The sequence below is a fragment of the Ovis canadensis genome, chromosome 1 (genome assembly GCF_042477335.2).
Source record: "Ovis canadensis isolate MfBH-ARS-UI-01 breed Bighorn chromosome 1, ARS-UI_OviCan_v2, whole genome shotgun sequence".
NCBI lineage: Eukaryota > Metazoa > Chordata > Mammalia > Artiodactyla > Bovidae > Ovis > Ovis canadensis.
In genome coordinates, this window is record NC_091245.1 from 280477416 (window position 1) to 280492781 (window position 15366).

General features: G+C 43.5%; 1 long non-coding RNA gene across 1 annotated transcript in view; it reads right to left on the bottom strand.

Annotated features, from left to right (window-relative positions):
- Positions 1-1672: 1672 nt before the first annotated feature.
- The window catches only part of LOC138436612 (uncharacterized), a 42809-nt gene continuing 29115 nt past the window's right edge, over positions 1673-15366 (bottom strand). The window contains exons 2-4 of the long non-coding RNA XR_011255496.1: positions 3057-3209; positions 2508-2613; positions 1673-2030 (exon numbers count right to left, since the gene is read on the bottom strand). This is a non-coding gene — a long non-coding RNA (uncharacterized lncRNA). The remainder of the gene's footprint in view (positions 2031-2507; positions 2614-3056; positions 3210-15366) is intronic.

The following is a 15366-nucleotide window of genomic DNA, read 5'->3' on the forward strand; positions in this document are numbered from 1 at the left end:
CTGTGTATATGTACCACAGCTTTCTTATCCATTCATCTGCTGATGGACATCTAGGTTGCTTCCATGTCCTGGCAATTGTAAACAGAGCTTCTGGTGATTTTAAATATTCTTCAATATTTTGGGGTTTCCCCAGTGGCTCAGACAGCAGAGAATATGCCTGCAATGTGGGAAACCCAAGTTTAATCCCTGGATTGGGAAGATCCCTTGTAGAAGGGAATGGCTACCCACTCCACAACTCTCGCCTGGAAAATTAGATGGACAGAGGAGCCTGGCAGGCTACAGTCCATGGGGTCCCAAAGAGTTGGACATGACTGAGTGACTAACATGTTCACTTGCAATACTTTTGTTTAGGCCAGTGAAAACATTTTCCTTCCAGATTAAATGATCTCCTACGCTTTTTTGAGAAATTAGAAGAGGTGGCCTATTGGTGTTTTCCAGAACTCAGCCATCTTCCTAGACATTATCAATTGGAGATTATTGTCAGGAAGAATGTTTCTCTGTCAATCTCAATCAAATTAAAATAGCAAACACGTGGTATAATCTCCACTTTCCAATATCCATTAGAAATGCTTAAAACAACATCAATGGTGATTTTATAATGATTTTCAATGACTCATCCAACATTTTATTATGCTGGGCATTCATTCATTCACACACACACACACACACACACACACTCGTTCAGTTGGTTATAGCCAACCCAAATTTAGTGCAAGAAGTCTGTATTCAGCCATAGCCTTCATTCCAATTAAAGGTAGTAATACAGGAAGCCTTCACAGGTATTAATTTTCTGTTTTTCTTAAATACATTTTTTAGCATGCATAGCAGTAGCAGTGTTAGTCACTCAGTCATGTCTGACTCTGCGACCCCATGAACTGTAGCCCACCAGGCTCCTCTGTCCGTGGGATTCTTCAGGCAAGAATACTGGAGTGGATTGCCATTCCCTTCTCTAGAGGATCTTCCTGACCCAGGAAGCAAACCCAGGTCTCCTGCATTGCAGGCAGATTCTTCACCATCTGAGCTACAGGGAAGATCCAGATTTGGCATGGGTACTTTTAAGCAGATATTTTCTTCTATGCCTATATTTCCAAAGTTTCATCACTTTAGGCTCCAGCATTTAAGACTTGGGTTTTAGGGGTTTTGCAAGCAAATGATAGTAAGGAAATAAGTGAATTAATGAATGAACTCAAGATCACTTTTACTGAAGAAGGTGGTTTTCAGCCAACATCATCAATTCCCATTATTCCCTGTGGTAGAACTAATTTCTAGGACTTTTACCATTAAAATACTCCTGATTAAATATATCAAGCTGAGAGTTATAAAAATACTACTTTTGCTTTGGGCTAAATTTATAAATCTTTGTACTAAGTTAACACATACATTGTCCCATGGACGGAGGAGCCTGGTGGGCTGCAGTCCATGGGGTGGCAAAGAGTTGGACATGACTGAGTGACTTCACTTTTCACTTTCATGCATTGGAGAAGGAAATGGCAACCCACTCCAGTGTTCCTGCCTGGAGAATCCCAGGGACAGGGGAGCCTGGTGGGCTGCCATCTATGGGGTCGCACAGAGTCGGACACAACTGAAGCGACTTAGCAGCAGCAGCAGCAGCAGCAACACATACATAAACTATGGAATGTTTTGCCATCAAGTTTGTATCTGCCATCACATGTACTCGATACTAAAATATTTATTATTGGCCAGAAATCATAGGAATCCTTTCCTCCACAGGATTATGTGAAGTATATCACGCCATTTACTGGGTTTCCAAAGCTCTAGGACGTGGAAGATAATTGGATGCTGGAAAAAGCAGTCTTCGTTCCAAAGTTTACCTTCTACCGTACAGAAAGACTGGCAATCCCAGCTCCATCCCCAGAGGCCACACTGAGTCTGGAATTTCACATGCAATCGGAGTGTCTCTGTCTCGGTGGTTGGAAATGGTCATTGACGTTCAGACAGGTAGTCTCCTTTTTTTAGCATTTCTTTTCTCTAGAATTTACCTTCAATATGACTGTCATTGCTGAAAGGACCTAGGAAAATAAAAAGGATGAGAATAGAGAATGACAATGCAGGAGCAAGAAGGAGGGCTGAGCAATCAGAACATGACTTTCCATAATGTCTGAAAGGTTATAAGGCAGCTTCCTTTCAGAATTAGTTTTTGGATGCACCTAATTGATTGCCATGTCATTAAGCAGAAGTTTTGATCTATTTCATTTTTTCTCAAGCTGCTACATGAATTCATATTTCATATTCATCATATAGCTGAGAGAAGCTTTCATTTTTCATGGATAGTACAAGGAATGAAAGGGGTAAAGACTCAGAGGCAAAGAAAAGAAAGAAACAAAATTCAAGATTCAGAGAATTCTAACAAGGCACTCCACTACAGAGAAGGGGTGGAAGTGGCTGGGAGGGTAAACTCCAGGACCCAGTCTGAGACAAAACTTCCTCCTGCACTTTCTGGGGATAAAAATCCTGTTAGAATCACACTGTTGAGATGGGATACATGCCTTATATGAACAGGACGGAAGTGGCTCTCCCGGGTGATGAACATGAAGCCGAGGATGGCGTGCAGGACCTTGGTCAGGGTCCAGCGCCTCCAGGACGAGGTCATGGCTGCGAAATACAATTTATCATGATATTGTTGGATTAAGGATTGCATGAAGGAGTCCACAGCGAGCTCAGACTTCCTTATTGTGGCGCTAGAGATGTCGTATTGGGTGTGAGCATCTGTGCATGATATGAGTGTTGCACAGACAGACATACCCCTTTAGAGTGGTGGCGACAAGGCTATAGCAATGAAGAAAGCAGCCTTTCCATGCAAGTATCTTCTAGTCAAAGGCCGTCTCTGTCATCTCTGACCCAGAGGCACTGGTGCCCATGGACACTTGGGATATCCTAGTGAATACCCATGAAGAGACCTTCTTGCAGTGAGACTATCTCACTTGACCCTAAATATTACAGTCTAAACAACAAGATACCCACCTGGTGATTTCGGGTGTCCATCAAACAAGATACCCACCTGGTGACTTCGGGTGTCCATCAAACAAGATACCCACCTGGTGACTTTGGGTGTCCATCAAGTACGCAACAGAGAACACACAAGCATGGCCAATACCTTCTTGGCATCGTGTAGACTTGTTGGCTGGACTGAAGATAGATATTCCATTTCTGGGTATTCAGATGTCATTTCTTGAATGGCTTCCCAGTTGCTACAGAAATATTGAAACCAGAAGTCCACATGAGGATGGCTTCTCAAGTAAGCCCAGCAGAAGGCCTGCATGGGAAGCCCTGCAGAGGCAGGCTTTGCGTACGGTGGACAGCCAGGAAGCAAGGCCCCTCCTGTTATCACGGGCTGCACTCAGTTGGAGTAACTGCCCTGCAAAGCTGCAGAAATGGTTCCAGGTTGAGGGACAATGGGATAGCAGAACTGGACCTGACTAGCTCCTTTCCACCAGGGGACGGGGCGGATTTCCCTGTGGTGCGGGTAGAATCTCTTGTACCACACAACCTGTCTCACTGCGAATTGCACCTGGGTTCCCTCCCATATTTGCCGCTACTTGCAATGGGCCTGCTTGAGAGACACCAAGAGGGAGAAGGAATAAGCAGGTATATTCATGGGTTTTTCTCTCCCTTCCTTGGACAGGGACCTGCCACACCTTCATGTTCCTGCAGCTGAACCACCATTTGTGGCCACCGTTCAGAGGAGGTGAGGGCAGGTCTCAACCCTGGCTCCTGTCTAGTGTCACAAATGCCTATCAGTTCAGGAAATTCAGGGGTTGATAATAATAGCAGTAAGATAGTACTGCAAAATAATCAAAACAAGAGACGTTACTGAAAGTTTATTATATTCCAGCCACAGTGGGTGGCATCACCAACTCAGTGGACATGGGTTTGAGCAGGTGCCGGGCGTTGGTGATGGGCAGGGAGGCCTGGCGTGCTGCAGTCCACGGGGTCACATGAGTCAGACACGCCTGAGCAACTGGACTGACTGAAGCACCACGCCACACGCTTTACATATATAGCTTTCTTATTCTCACAAAACCTCTGTGAAGTAGATACTATTGTAATCTCAGGAACACGAGATGGATAGGCTGAAATAACTTCCCTGATGTCACATGTTAAGTGAGTAGCAGAAGAAAGCTGAAATTCAGTTCCGTCAGATATGAAAGACCACATTCTTAAACATGGTGTGGAAACACACAGACACTTTACATATACATATATCCATCATATACAGATGAGGAAGATTTTTCTCTGAAAGGAGATTTTTCAAGGCTCTCTACTAACCTACTAAATATCCATTCTCCCTTACTTTCTTAATAACCGAAAGCCTGATTTGGGGAGTGTGTCAAATTTGCCAAACTAGAAATTTTGGTTTCCTAGCCATTTTTGCAATTGTGGGTGATCCTTCAGTCTTACTCAATGAGACATCACTGAAAGGGAAGGCACTGTGAATGTCATTCAGGCTAGAATATGCATTTGACACTTGGCGGTATGGAGCTACTCAGAAACTGTAGGGAGGAGGGTTTCCACACACTAAGGACGGTTAGTTAGTTAGTTCAGGCGCTGTCGTGTCCGACTCATCGAGACCCCATGAATCGCAGCACGCCAGGCCTCCTGTCCATCACCAACTCCCTGCGCTTGTGCAAACTCATGTCCATTGAGTTGGTGATGCCATCCAACCACCTCATCCTCTGTCCTCTTCTCCTGCCCTCAATCTTCCACAGCATCAGGGTCCTTCCCAATAAGCCATTTCTTCGCATGAGGTGGCCAAAGTATTGGAGTTTCAGCTTCAGCATCAGCCTTCCAATGAATATTCAGGACTCATTTCCTTTAGAATTGACTGGCTGGATCTCCTTGCAGTCCCCTGGAGACTTGCAAGTCTCTCAAGAGTCTTCTCCAACACCACACTTCAAAAGCATCGATTCTTCAGCACTCAGGTTTTTTATTTTCCAACTCTCACAACCATACGTGACTATTGGAAAAACCACAGCCTTGACTAGATGACCTTTGTTGGCAAAGTAATGTCTCTGCTTTTTAATATACTGTCTAGATTGGTCATACCTTTCCTTCCAAGGAGCAAGTGCTTTTTAATTTCATGGCTCCAGTCACTATCTGCAGTGATTTTGGGGCCCAGGAAAAGAAAGTCTGCCACTGTTTCCGCTGTTTTCCCATCTATTTGCCATGAAGTCATGGGACCAGACGCCATGATCTTCATGTTTTGAATGAGGAGTTTTAAGCCAACTTTTTCACTCTCCACTTTCACTTTCACCAAAAGGCTCTTTAGTTCCTTTTCACTTTTTGCCATAAGGGTGGTGTCATCTGCATATCTGAGGTTATTGATATTTCTCCTGGCAATCTTGATTCCAGCTTGTGCTTCCTCCAGCCCAGAATTCCCCGTGATGTACTCTGCATATAAGTTAAATAAGCAGGGTGACAATATACGTAGAGTCTTGACAAACTCCTTTCCCAATTTGGAAGCAGTCTGTTGTTCTATGTCTGGTTATAACTGTTGCTTCTTGACCTGCATACAGATTTCTCAGGAGGCAGACAGCATGCTCTGACATTCCCATCTCTTTAAGAATTTTCCACAGTTTGTTGTGATCCACACAGCAAAGGCTTTGGCATAATAAATATAGCAGAAGTAGATGTTTTTCTGGAACTCTCTTGCTTTTTCTATGATCCAGTGGATGTTGGCAATTTGATCTCTGGTTCCTCTGCCTTTTCTAAATCCAGTTTGAACATCTGGAAGTTCACAGTTCACATATTGTTGAAACATGGCTTGGAGAATTTTGAACATTATTTTGTGTGTGAGATAAATGCAATTGTGCAGTAGTTTGAACATTCTTTGACATTGCCCTTCTTTGGGATTGAAATGAAAACTGACCTTTTCCAGTCCTGTGGCCACTGCTGAGTTTTCCAAATTTGCTGGCATATTGAGTATAGCACTTTTGCAGCATCATCTTTTAGGAATTGAAATAGCTCAACTGGAATTCCACCACCTCCACTTGACTTTGCATTCCAGGATGTCTGGCTCTAGCTGAGTGATCACACCATTGCGGCTATCAGGGTCATGAAGTTCTTTTTTGTTCAGTTCTTCCGTGTATTCTTGCCACCTCTTCTTAATATCTTCTGCTTCTGTTAGGTCCCTACCATTTCTGTCCTTTATTGAGCCCATTATTGCATGAAATGCTCCCTTGGTATCTCTAATTTTCTTGAAGAGGTCTCTAGTCTTTCTCATTATATTGCTTTTCTCTATTTCTTTGCACTGATCACTGAGGAAGGCTTTCTTATCTCTCCTTGCTATTCTTTGGAACTCTGCATTCAGATGGGTATATCTTTCCTTCTCTCCTTTGCCTTTAGCTTATCTTCTTTTCTCGGCTATTTGTAGGCCTCCTCAGAAAACCATTTTGCCTTTTTGCATTTCTTTTTCTTGGAGAAGGTTTTGACCACTGCCTCCTGTACAATGTCATGAACCTATGTCCATAGCTCTCAGGCACTCTGTCTATCAGATCTAACCCCTTGAATCTATTTCTCACTTCCACTGTATAATAGTAAGGGATTTGATTTAGGTCATACCTGAATCGTCTCGTGGTTTTCCCTGTTTTCTTCCATTTAAGCTAGTGGAAGCTGGCAAGATGGTGGAGTACAAGGACATGCACTCATCTTCTCTTGGAAGAACTCCAAAATTACAACTCACTGCTGAACAACCATCCACAGGAGAATGTTGGATCCCACCAAACAAAAGATACCCCACGTCCAAGGCAAAGGAGAAGCATCAGTAAGATGGTAGGAGGGGCAGAATCACATTCAGAATCAAACCCCTTACCCTCCAGAGACTCTTGTCGGGCTCAAACAGAACTTTGTGTGCACACCAGGACCCAGAGACCCCACAGAGACTGACCAGGCCTGGGTCTGAGTCTCCTGCAGAGGCATGAGTCGGCAGCAGTCACAGGGGCAGGGGCTCTGCGTGCGGCTCCCTGGGCACACAGCCTGTGGCACGAGCCCTCTTGGAGGAGTCACCCGTGAGCTGCCGAGCGGATGACCTGCAAACTGCAGAAAGATGATACCAAGGAAATTCTCGCACTGATAAGAAAGTTCTAGGACCCACAACAGATTTCCCAAGCTGGGGATCTGGCAAGGGGACTGAGAACTGCCAGCGAATCTGACTTTAGAGGCCAGTGGGATTTGATTACAGAACTTACAAAGAACTGGGGAAACTGACTTTTGGAGGACACTGTTATGCCCAAGTCGCGAAATCTCCCAATGAGCACCAGGGAGCCGATATCCAATGCTAAAGCAAGAGAGTTTTTATTACCAAGCTCGAGCCGGGGCTCCCACCGATACCGACACAGCGGCTATAGGGAGGAGCCCCGGGTTTTGGATTATATTGCTTATATAGGGAGTATACATGGAAGAAAAAGGATTTCTAGGTAGGGGAACGTCTGGTTGGCCACTTTCTTTCAAAGGGTTGTGTGTTGGTTCTTGATTGGTCCCTATTGTCTAGGTAGACCACAGGTTCCTGAGCGTTAAGTCAGGAGATTTTGGTCTGGGGTCTGATTGGCTCGTGGGTGGTGGGATGAGCTCAGGGAATTTCCAAAGGCTCTTGGATTTCCAAAGGCTCTTTTCCCGGAACCTTACAAAATGGAGTTTTTCTGTTAACAAAATGGAGTAGCTTAGATTCTTCAGGCACAAGCAAAACTCAGGATGGTAGAGCGGGGCATTGGAAGAAACTCGAGGCCCTGATGGCACCAGAGTCCTACTGAATACTTTCTCAAATTTGTCTGATAAAAACTCTTATTTGTTTAAATCATTGTTTCGTGGGTTTTCTTCTGCTTTAAGCAGAATGTACTCCTAATGGATGTAAATATTAATGAACACTAGTCTCATATTTGATAGCTCAAATTTGAGAATTAAAAACTCTTCTTTCCTAAGTCTTGCTTCAGGGGGGTTACTTGGTAGTGAGAGGGTAACAGGCAGGAAAGCCAGGGGTCTCCAAATGGAGGAAAGAGGCTGCAAGTGTCAGACTTTCTTTACCTCTCTCTTAAGTGGCAGGAGGAAACAAACCACTGCTGTATTTCCCCTTCTCTACACAAATTCAAGAAGAGGCTTCTTTCAAAATTCTGTGTTGCCTTGACGACACCTGGCTCCACCTGAACTTAACTTTCCTCAAGCCTTGAGCTAGCCAATGCATTTTTCTTACAGAAATGTTTGTCTTAAGCTATGTTAATGAACTATGTATTTACCCCAGACTCTGCTTCAAGTCAGATCCACCTAAGACTCAGAACCGACCTGACAAACCTGTATGCTTTACTCATACATTGCTCTCCTAATCTATGTTATGAAACTCTATATTTACTTGGAAATCTGCCCATCATTTTATGGCCCGGGATGACTCACCTGGTGCCAATGTTATCTCAAAATGCATGCTTGTGGGTGAGGGGCCTGGTGCCATTCTCTGAGTTTTCAGGCATCTCCTTTCTATAATTAACAGCCTGGCTGGCTGGCTGTTAATTATAGAAAGGAGATGCCCAGTATGAACAGTATGAAAAGGCAAAATGATAGGATACTGAAAGAGGAACTCCCCAAGTCAATAAGTGCCCAATATGCTACTGGAGATCAGTGGAGAAATAACTCCAGAAAGAATGAAGGGAGGGAGCCAAAGCAAAAACAATACCCAGCTGTGGATGTAACTGGTGATAGAAGCAAGGTCCAATGCTGTAAAGAGCAATACTGCATAAGAAACTGGAATGTTAGGTCCATGAATCAAGGCAAATCGAAAGTGGTCAAACAGGAGATGGCAAGAGTGAACGTCAACATTCTAGGGATCAGCGAACTAAAATGGACTGGAATGGGTGAATTTAACTCAGATGACCATTATATCTACTACTATGGGCAGGAATCCCTCAGAAGAAATGGAGTAGCCATCATGGTCAACAAAAGAGTCTGAATTGCAGTACTTGGATGCAGTCTCAAAAATGACAGAATGATCTCTGTTCGTTTCCAAGGCAAACCATTCAATATCATGGTAATCCAAGCCGATGCCCCAACCAGTAGCACTGAAGAAGCTGAAGTTGAATGGTTCTATGACGACCTACAAGACCTTTTAGAACTAACACCCAAAAAAGATGTCCTTTTCATTATAGAGGACTGGAATGCAAAAGTAGAAAGTCAAGAAACACCTGGAGTAACAGGCAAATTCGGCCTTGGAGTATGGAATGAAGCAGGGCAAAAGCTAATAGAGTTCTGCAAGAGAATGCCCTGGTCATAGCAAACACACTCTTCCAACAACACAAGAGAAGACTCTATACATGGACATCACCAGATGGTCAACACCAAAATCAGATTGATTATATTCTTTGCAGCCAAAGATGGAGAAGCTCTATACAGTCAACAGAAACAAGACTGGGAGCTGACTGTGGCTCAGATCATGAATTCCATATTGCAAAATTCAGACTTAAATTGAAGAAAGTAGGGAAAACCACTAGACCATTCAGGGATGACCTAAATCAAATCCTTAATGATTATACAGTGGAAGTGAGAAATAGATTTAAAGGACTAGATCTGATAGACAGAGTGCCTAATGAACTATGGACGGAGGTTTGTGACATTGTACAAGAGACAGGGATCAAGACCATCTTCATGGAAAAGAAATGCAAAAAAGCAAAATGGCTGTCTGGAGAGGCCTTACAAATAGCTGTGAAACGAAGAGAAGTGAAAAGCAAAAGAGAAAAGGAAAGATATAAGCATCTGAATGCAGAGTTCCAAAGAACAGCAAGAAGAGATAAGAAAGCCTTTCTCAGCAATCAATGTAAAGAAATAGAGGGAAACAACAGAATGGGAAAGGCTAGAGATCTCTTCAAGAAAATTAGAGATACCAAGGGAACATTTCATGCAAAGATGGGTTTGATAAAGGACAGAAATGATATGGACCTAACAGAAGCAGAAGATATTAAGAAGAGGTGGCAAGAATACACGGAAGAACTGTGCAAAATAGATATTCATGACCCAGATAATCACGATGGTGTGATCACTAACCTAGAGCCAGACATCCTGGAATGTGAAGTCAAGTGGGCCTTAGAAAGCATCACTACAAACAAAGCTAGTGGAGGTGATGGAATTCCAGTTGAGCTGTTTCAAATCCTGAAAGATGATGCTGTGAAAGTGCTGCACTCAATATGCCAGCACATTTGGAAAACTCAGCAGTGGCCACAGGACTGGAAAAGGTCAGTTTTCATTCCAATCCCAAAGAAAGGCAATGCCAAAGAATGCTCAAACTACCGCACAATTGCACTCACCTCACACGCTAGTAAAGTCATGCTCAAAATTCTCCAAGCAGGCTTGGAGGCTTCAGCAGTACGTGAACTGTGAACTTCCAGATGTTCAAGCTGGTTTTAGAAAAGGCAGAGGAACCAGAGATCAAATTGCCAACATCCACTGGATCATAGAAAAAGCAAGAGAGTTCCAGAAAAACATCTATTTCTGTTTTATTGACTATGCCAAAGCCTTTGACTGTGCAGATCATAATAAACTGTGGAAAATTCTGAAAGAGTTGGGAATACCAGACCACCTGATCTGTCTCTTGAGAAACCTGTATGCAGGTCAGGAAGCAATGGTTAGACCTTGACATGGAGCAACAGACTGGTTCCAAATAGGAAAAGGAGTTTGTCAAGGCTGTATATTGTCACCCTGCTTATTTAACTTCTATGCGGAGTACATCATGAGAAACGTTGAACTGGAAGAAGCACAAGCTGGAATCAAGATTGCCGGGAGAAATGTCAGTAACCTCAGATATGCAGATGACACCACTGTTATGGCAGAAAGTGAAGAGGACCCAAAAAGCCTCTTGATGAAAGTGAAAGAGGAGAGTGAAAAAGTTGGCTTAAAGCTCAACATTCAGAAAACTAAAACCATGGCATCCGGTCACATCACTTCATGGGAAATAGATGGGGAAACAGTGGAAACAGTGTCAGACTTTATTTTCTTGGGCTCCCAAATCACTGCAGATAGTGATTGCAGCCATGAAATTAAAACATGCTTACTTCTTGGAAGGAAAGTTATGAGCAACCTAGAGAGCATATTGAAAAGCAGAGACATTACTTTGTTGACTAAGGTCCATCTAGTCAAGGCTATGGTTTTTCCAGTGGTCATGTATGGATGTGAGAGTTGGACTGTGAAGAAAGCTGAGCACTGAAGAATTTATGCTTTTGAATTGTGGTGTTGGAGAAAGCTCTTGAGAGTCCTTTGGACTGCAAGGAGATCCAACCAGTCCATTCTGAAGGAGATCAGTCCTGGGTGTTCTTTGGAAGGAATGATGCTAAAGGTGAAACTGCAATACTTTGGCCACCTCATGCGAAGAGTTGACTCATTGGAAAAGACCCTGATGCTGGGGGGGATTGGGGGCAGGAGGAGAAGGGGACGACCCAGGATGAGATGGCTGGATGGCATCACGGACTCGATGGACGTGAGTCTGAGTGAACTCTGGGAGTTGGTGATGGACAGGGAGGCCTGGTGTGCTGCGATTCATGGGGTCGCAAAGAGTCAGATACGACTGAGCAACTGAACTGAACTGATAGTGAAGTCGCTCAGTCGTGTCTCACTCTTTGGGACCCCATGGACTGTAGCCTACCAGCCTCCTCCGTCCATGGGATTTTCCAGGCAAGAGTACTGGAGTGGGTTGCCATTTCCTTCTCCAGGGGTTCTTCCTGACCCAGGGGTCGAACCCCAGTCTCCCACATCATAGGCAGATGCTTTACCGTCTGAGCTGCCAGGAAAGCTGCAATTATATAACATCTGCTTAAAGTCTAGCAAAGGAGCACTCTTTCTGTCCCCTGACGTCTATGACAGAAGTTTTTTCTATCTCTTTTGTACTTTAATAAAACTTCATCACACAGAAGCTCTAAGGGGTCAAGTCTCACACTGGCCCTGGATTGAATCCTTCTCCGAGGCCAAGAATCTGGGCATCTTTCACGGCTCAGCCACAACCTTTCAGTATTGGGCCCTTTTAGAATGTGGCAGTACTGCTCCCAAACTACAAGATTTTTCTTCCTTTTTTTCTTGCTTTATTTGTTATTTTATTGTTATAAGTTTGAGATATTACATGTAATCCTAATAGTAATCACGTGGGAAAATCTTGTATTAATAGTAATTTTTATGAAAATTTTATTGGAGTTATAGTTGATTTATAACGTTAGTTTCTGCTGTACAGCAAAGTGAATCAGTTAGACATTTACATATGTCTACTCTTTTTTAGATATATCTACTCCAGTACTCTTGCCTGGAAAGTCCCATGGACAGAGGAGCCTTGTAGGCTACAGTCCATGGGGTCTGGAAGAGTCGGACACGACTGAACGACTTCACTTTCACTTTTCACTTTCACTCTTTTTTAGATTCTTTCCCCATATAGGGTGTTACAGAGGACTGAGTCGAGCTTCCTGCGCTATACAGCAAGTCCTCATCAGTTATCTAGTTTATATGTAGTCGGCTTCCCTGGTGGCTCAGAGGGTAAAGAATCTGCCTGCAAAAAATAAAAAAATAAAAAATAAATAAAAAATAAAAAAAAGAATCTGCCTGCAATGCAGGAGACCTGGGTTTGATCCCTGGGCTGGGAAGAGCCCTCAGAGAAGGGAATGGCTACCCACTGCAGTATTCTTACCTGGAGACTCCCATGGACAGAGGAGCCTGGTGGGCTGTAGTTCATGGGGTCACAAAGAGTCGGACACGACTGAGTGACTAAGCTCACATGCGTGTGTCTGTCCCAATCTCCCAGTTTATAGAACGTCCCCATACGCCACTCCTTGTGGTTAGAGCAGCAACACAATTATGCACCAAAAAATACCGTGTCCCAGGCACATCACAGCTTTGGTGCTGCAAGCTGATTAGTTAAACTGAATTACCAGGGGGTCGTGGGGAGGAAATATTGTGATAGCTCCTGCTGCTCTCCAGCCAATTTGCACATTTTCCTAGAATTATTTTAGACGTTATTATCACCCAAACACCTGCTGCTACACAGGCAGGAAAACAAGCCAAAATCAAATGAGAAGCAAAACACACTGAGTTAGAGACGAATGAGAAGCAAAACACACCAAATTAGAGACAAATGAACACAGTCCCTCAGTACAGGGTACAAATCACAGCCTTCAAATCTGAGGGCCGGGTCTCCCGGGTATTAACTCAGGCACTGTAAGTGCCCAAACTGAAAAAAGGAGGCAAAACCATCCAGGTGATTTCCATGTTGGTTTCTCTTCTTTTTCTCTATGTTTTCTGCAAAATGAACAAAAAAAAAAATTTCAAAGATACATTCTCATCTACTCTCCTCTTTGTTCAGCGAACTCAACTGTGACTTTATTTTGTTGTTCAGGCATTCAGTCATGTCTGACTCTTTGCAACCCCATGGACTACAGCACCTCGGGCTTCCCTGTCCTCACTATCTCCCTGAGTTTTCTCAAACTCGTGTCCATTGAATCAATGATTCCATCCAACCATCTCATCCTCTGTCGCCCCCTTCTCCTCCTGCCTTCCTCTTTCCCAGCATCAGGGTCTTTTCCAATGAGTCAGCTCTTTGCATCAGGTGGCCAAAGTATTGGAGCTTCAGCTTCAGCATCAATCCTTCCAATGAGTATTCAGGGTTGATTTCCTTTAGGATTGACTGGTTTGATCTCCTTGCTCTCAAAGGTACTCTCCAGAGTCTCCTCAGCACCACAGTTTGAAAGCATCAATTGTTCAGCATTCAGCCTTCTTTACAGACCAGCTCTCATATCCATACATAACTACTGGAAAAACCATAGTTTTGACTACATGGACCTGTGTCTGTAAAATAATGTCTCTGCTTTTTAATATGCTGGCTGGCTTTGTCATAACTTTTCTTCCAAGGAGCAAGCATCTTTTAATTTCATGGCTGCAGTCACCATCTGCAGTGATTTTGGAGCCCAAGAAAATAAAATCTGTCAGTGCTTCCATTGTTTCCGCATCTATTTGCCATGAAGTGATGGGACTGGATGCCATGATCTTGGTTTTTTTGAATGTTGAGTTTTAAGCCAGCTTTTTCATTCTCCTCTTTCACCTTCATCAAGAGGCTCTCTAGTTCCTCTTTGTGACTTTATTTACAGCAGTATTTTTACCCAAAACATCTTTTAGCCATCTCAAAAACCACACACATACAGAATATTCAGTAGTAAAGAAGAAATGTTGATATTGAATATAACTTTATATGACTTGAATATTGAGAACTGTCGGTTTTTGGGGGGTTTTGTTTTGGGTTTTTTTTTTTTTTTTGGCTCTGTTGACTCAGTGAATGGGGGTGGGGAACTGGGAGAACAGCTCAGAGATTCTAAACTGAATAATTTAAGACTGGTTATTAGGATAAATACTACACTTCCAGAGCCTTTCTTTATTCCTAAGATTGCCCATGAAAAAGTTTCCTCTACATTTCCTTCCTAATTGAGTTTGGGAGAAAGGAACCAAAGGAGAAAAACATCGAGATCCAAACTTTGATTTCTTGTTGCCAGCCCTTTCTAGAGAGATGACTTTATTCATCACTGTTTCAAAGCAGGGTTGATGCCTGGTTATCATGAGACAGGCCTTCAGACAGGGACCAAACTATCTTCTCAAGGGCCACACACAGTTCTTTTGGGAAAGTGCGTTGCATACCGAGTACAATTGGGGAGGAGAAGGGCAATGAAACACGGGAGGGTGCTGATGGAGTCAGCGAGAGAGGCAGCGGGGCTGGTGGGAGGAGGCTTGAAGCAGTGGGCATAGTAGGGAAAGTTTCGAGGACAGAGAGAGATCAAAAGAGGATATTCATAGAAAGCTTTGCACCTTGCATGAAAGTGCTTGTGCTGCCGTTTGAAAACCCGCTGTGCTGAGGGACATGATTCTTTCAAGCTTCAGTAATGGACAGTAACTCCTTGAGAGTAACATGAATCCTTAGGTGACCAGGATTACACTGGCTGTATATTGGGGGCCACCACACAGGCAGTATGAACGTAGGCCCAGTCCTGGCGTATGCTGAGACAAAACACAGCAAAGACCCAAGCCTCAGAGTGCCCCATCAACCACACCAACTCAACTCCCAGAAAAATAGTGCCAAAGACCATCCGATCGTGTCAGACACCAAACATACACTGTGAGGGTTCTGGGAATATCATTGCAAGCCCAGACTGACAGTTTGGGAATGAACATCATTTTAAACTGCATGTTCTTGATAGAAAACCAGATGGAGGTAGCATTATATGAATTCTCTAAATTTATGGAAGTCTAAAAATTTGTTCATGAAATTACCTCTTGAAAATTGGGTTTTGACCTAGACCTAATCAAAGATCTATAACTTTCTTAGGAAATTAGTCCCTTTTTTTTCCTGGAAGAAGT